Here is a 5,786-nt window from a genome sequence, read left to right as displayed (position 1 = left end):
TGCCCAAAAAACATAACTTATTTTACAATAAAAATATTTTATAACAATAAGAAATGATTCTTAATCATGGATATTCACCCCCACTTTGTCATTGATATTACGAACTTATGGATAGGCTTTGTTACAATAGCATGGGCTAATACCACTTCTTATCAATACCACATGCCAAAAAATCATAACCTATTTCACAATTAAAATATTTTATAACAATATGACAAGATTTTTAACCATCAATATTCACCCCCACTTTACCATGGATATTATTAACTTGTAAATAGGCTTCGTTACAATAGCATGGGCCAATACAATTGCTTATCAATACCACATGCCCAAAAACCTTAACTTATTTCACAATAAAAATACTTTATTTTAATTTAATTTATAACATTTTTTTAATTGAAGCTAATAGGAAAAGGGTTATAATTAGTTTTGAGAAATTAAAATATTCCCATAGCAATTAAATTAAGGTATTAATAAAATTAAAAATGCGAATACTTTTATATTTAAATATTTGAAATTTATATAATACAAATAGTATTAGTAAGAACCAACATAGATCCATCTTAACTAAGGATCCAAAGGATGACAACAAGCAAAGTGAAAGGAAGAGAGAGGGAGCGAGAGATAGGGATGGAGATAGTGACAAAGCTTGAGGGCGAAGAGAGAGAGAGAGAGAGAGAGAGAGAGAGAGAGAGAGAGAGAGAGAGTGATGGGGGGGAGACACAGAGAGGGAGGTTGGAGAGAGAGGATGGAAGAGAGAGAGGCAGGGAGAGAGAGAAGAAGAGAGGGGAGAAGAGAGAGTTGGAGTTGGAGGGGGAGAGAGAAGAAGAGAGGGGGGCAGAGAGAGAGATGAAGTTGGAGGGGAAGAGAGATGGAGGAAAGAACAAAGACATAGGGAGATAAGGGTGGAGAGAGAGAGGGAATGACAAGGGAGAGATGGTGAGAGAGAGAGAGCGAGGAGAGGAGGGAAGAAAAAGAAGAGGTGGGGAGAGAGATAGGGAGAGAAGGACAAGCAAGAGAGAGGGATACACACCGTGGGGGCTTCACTCAACAAACCTTTAACATATCACATGCATTCGTGGCATACTAAACAATACCCTTAATTTGATTACATATTGGAAAATACCTCTGAAAATCACTTTATTTAACCCGCTACCAATACGAACCCAATACATCATCCCAATTCAAAAATCCCCTACTTTCATTATATATTATATATTTTAGGTATCCATTTTTTTATTAACATTTTTTATACCCCTTTATATTTATATACCTTTATTTTCATTAACAATGGTAAGTAGATTCTACACCTAGAAAGAATAAACTAAATACTAGGTAGCTGAAGACTTGAAAGTTTCAATAAAAAAGAGGTAGATATAAGTTGGTTGATTTACAAATACATACTATGGAAAATTTGAATGGAAAATACATAGATTTCAACTCTCAATTTCATATATATCCAATTGAGAACTGAAAAATATACACTAAAACATTTCAAAAGAAAACCTTGATAACCAACACAATGGTGCACCTTTCATCTCGCTTAAAAAATAGGAGGAGGAGAGAAAGTATAATAAATATGGACACATGAAAAATCCTATCTGGTTGGACTTTGTCAAATCATATCCCTAAACTAATCACCTAATGCACCATATTTTCATGGTAAGAGTGTCAAGTAAGTGTGTCTCCATCAAAAGATGAATTGAATCATACAAGCATGCATCCCTTCCTTGAGATTTGTGTCCTCTACCTAAGATGGGAATTTCTCATGCATAAGTATTCTAATTGACTAAGGATCTACACCCTCTTAGTAACAATAGATCATTCATGCTAAAAATAACAAAAGAAAAGCTCTAATAATAGAAAAACTCTATCCAAAACTGAAATTGCTAAATTTAAAACAACATTTAAACTGGAATTCACTAAAGGTGTAACATGTGTTCCCTTAGCATGAATGTAGCCTCTTCCAAACAACAGTTTATTTCACTATCTCTTGTGGAATGCATGTTCCCTCTACTAAGCAATAGTCGGTATCACTGACTCCTTCACTTTCATTCAACCTGCTCATCACGAATGTAAGGAAAGGGTGAAGGTGCCATATTTGTTGTCTTCTCTACTGCCTCATGATTGGGAGGATCATTAGCTGAGCAATAGGTAAAAAATTTAACGCACACATTAGACATAGATCATAGAGGTATTAGTAATGTGATGCATGTACGTTCTGGAGCAAGGTTTCTTGGAAGCGGTAAAAAAAGCGGGAAGCGAGAGTAGAAGTGGGAAGTGGGAAGTGGGAGTGGACACAAGAGTGAGGAGTGACAGTTTCAAAAGCTCCTAGGTTGGAGTGAATTTTATATAATATGTATTTTTATATATTTTGATGCATATATGTCAACAAAAGCATGTAGAATAATGAATTTGTGATAAAAAGCATAAAATCATGGATTAAACCATATAACACTATTCATATAGTAGTGCTGAGCAATCATAGGTCCACAAATTACAAGTTCTCACTTATATAGCATGTAAGGGTGCACATAACCAAAATAACATTAAGTGCAATCCATCTCTGAACCAAAAATAGAACAACAAGTAGGCTCTGGATGACCTCTAACATCCAAAAAAATCATGCTACAACAGGTATCTACATATCATCAAAATCATTGCCTATCTTGGGATCTTTGTCATTAATATCACTCTCTAAGCATTAACATAAGATAGAAAAAATGTGTCATGTCAAGTCAATATTTTGTTTGAGTGACGGGTACATTTTTAGTAGGGTCATGATACAGGAGTTTGAAAACTAATTTCACTAACATCAAGGTACATAGAGGGCTTGGTTCTCTTGATTAAATACAAGTTCCATACCCTAGTACATGACAAAAGCCAATGGAAACATTACAATCCCCCCAATCCTGAATCCTAAAATACTAGTAAGTCTATTGGATTTTGAATGAGATCTAAAATTCTAATTTCTCCATATGAAATCTAATGAGGTTGAAATAACTCTGTTGGATTTTGAGTGAGATCTAAAATTCTACTTTCTCCATATGAAATCTAATGAGGTCGAAATAAGTCTGCTGGGTTTTGAGTGAGATCTAAAATTCTACTTTCTCCATATGAAATCTAATGACGTCAAAATAAGTCTACTAGATTTTGAGTGAGACCTAAAATTCTACTTTCTCCATATGAAATCTAATGAGGTCGAAATCGTCGAAATCACTCTCAAACATCCTGAGCCATTTGATGGTAATGTTAAAAATTTAAGTAAAAGGATGAAAATCACTTTTACTTTAAGAATTTAGCATTAACATGAATTGCATGTCAACGCTAGGGCCATAGATTTGAATATTAGGATACTATGGACCTAATATTACCATAGTTTTTTCTTTCTCCTTCCCACTCTCGATACTCCCACAATACTCGTGAACCTCTATTTCTCCAGCCCAGTTGCCCTCGATTTCTCCAACCTAGTTGCTTTTTGCCTCTGCATGTCCAATGCATTGTATAAAAATATACACATATTACTATACAACATATAAAACCCCTTACCCCCTATTATATGCTCAATATATTATTTCACTTTTTCCTCATTTTTTATGCTCCAATATGAATGCACGTGATATGGTATTTCTTTCTCAGTGAAGCCTCGGTGAGGCATGGAGAGAGAGAGAGAGAGAGAGAGAGAGAGAATGATGTTGGGGGGGGGGGGAGGTGGGAGAGAAAGGGAGAGATAGGACTGAAGAGAGAGAAGGAGAGAGAAATGGAGTTGGAGGGAGGGAGAGAGAGGGAAGGGAGAAGAAAGACATAGAGGGAGAAAAGTAGAGAGAGAGGGAGTGACAAGGGAGTGATGGAGAGAGAGTGAGGGAGGGAAGAGAGACAGGCAGAGAAGAAGAGAGAGGAGATAGATATGGAGAGAGAGTTTGTATGTTTGGGAGGTGAGATAGAGAGAAAAAATAAGAAAGATACACATAGATATGAATATAGATATTATATAGTATTATATAACCAACCTAGATCCATCTTAACCCGTATCTATCAAGCACTCTTGAGGTGCAAACCTTTCCTTAAATTTTACACTCATAAAAGTGGTTTGCACCTCAAGAAATTAGATCTCTCTTTGCTCTTGATAAATCCAAGTTAAAATTAATCTAGGTTGGCTTAAACAATCCATTACTAACCTCCAATTAAATAGGATAATGAAAGCCCAAAGGTAATCACCTTAATGTAATGAGTATATTATAAACCATTAAGAAAGGCGATTAATAAACATTCAGGTAAAAAGTATTTTTTTAATGAATTATATGTTATTGAATTTAAAATTAAACATTAAATGTTCTTACATACATGTTACATTGCCTTAGAGTCACATCGATGCGTGCTCGTTCCAAGAAAGTCTGGTTTTAATATATATTCATCCTGCCTTAGAGTCATCATCATCATATATATTTTTTAAATCGATAAAATTGTGAAATATTGTATTATTTTTGGTGATGTAGCGTAAAGTGAATCGATAATAAGTAATGACTGAATCCATAGTCAACGGAGTTGAAATAAGTTTGGATAAACTTTGTAACTTCGGAAAGGTTAAACTTATTATATAATAGAAAATACGATGTGTGTCAAGTGGTGTCCAATAGGATTTGTGCTATTTTAAAATTTACATGTTATGCACTGGTGCAGGTTGAACACTGCCCGATTTAGAAATTGCTTTGCAATTTCATGTCACTTGCAACGAAGCTACCTTGACATTGCAAGTTGCGCTTTCCTCTGCCGCCCATGCCCTTCGGCTTCACCTGTCACACTGTATTCACGGACGGTAATACAGAAAACGCGTTGCCGTCATCGACAGTGGGAATGTAATTTCACCCACCCTAGTGATTTTTTAGTCAAATACACTTAAAATTTTCCAAAACTGTCAACGTCATTGAAACTGCGAAGATGGGTCAACCCGATACGAAAACCGTCCAGAATTTGGTTTGAAATTCCAACTTTGATGGTGAGAATCTGGTTTGAAATTCCAACTCTTATTGGTAGACTATGAAAACACGTCAAGAAAATGTACAAATGGAAGATAAATTTATTGAGATAAGTCATGTTTCACTGATCGATCTGAAAGCATAGCGGCAAGAAAGATTGAGGGTGTTTGCAAAAGAAAGCATACATCTCGTCTTGGCTTGGTGTTTTTCAGGACCGAATTCCAAACTATATTTACTGTCCTTCATTACTCTTCCGTTAGCTTCAGAGGCGTTCTGAACGTGTAGATACTTGAAAGCCAAAGATGCACCTGGCGACATAGCTTGCAAACTCAAATATTGTTCCGATAAATCACCAAAGATCCACTGCAATCTACCCTTTTCCTGAAGCTATAGTCCTTCAGGAGATCTATCAAAGTGCCGAATAACTATAGACAATAAGAATTCAGGGGCATGATAAATCCTGATAAACACGCACGTGGAAGTATTATTGCTTTGATGAATGGAAATGGATCGCAACTTCAGCGGCACCTCCGGCACTGGCGTGCCTATAGCCTGACCATGTGAACCACGTGCTCTGTTTTCTGTGAGACATAAGAGAGACTTTGCAACGTGTCATCGCATCATGCATATTCACAAAATTTCCACGTATTTGACGTGATAATACTCTTGCGTCATTTCCGGCACGGAAAACACATGAAATGAATAGTACGTTGATCGGTAGATTAGATCAGATTTGATTTGATAGGTTATATCTTAGAGAGATGAAGTTGGAGGAATGAAGGATTATACTGAATAGGAATTTGAAATTCA

Source organism: Pinus tabuliformis, chromosome 2_1 (genome assembly GCF_031772625.1).
Source record: "Pinus tabuliformis cultivar Carrire ecotype Pingquan chromosome 2_1, CPIR1, whole genome shotgun sequence".
Classification (NCBI taxonomy): Eukaryota; Viridiplantae; Streptophyta; class Pinopsida; order Pinales; family Pinaceae; genus Pinus; species Pinus tabuliformis.
This window is presented reverse-complemented; position numbering follows the sequence as displayed.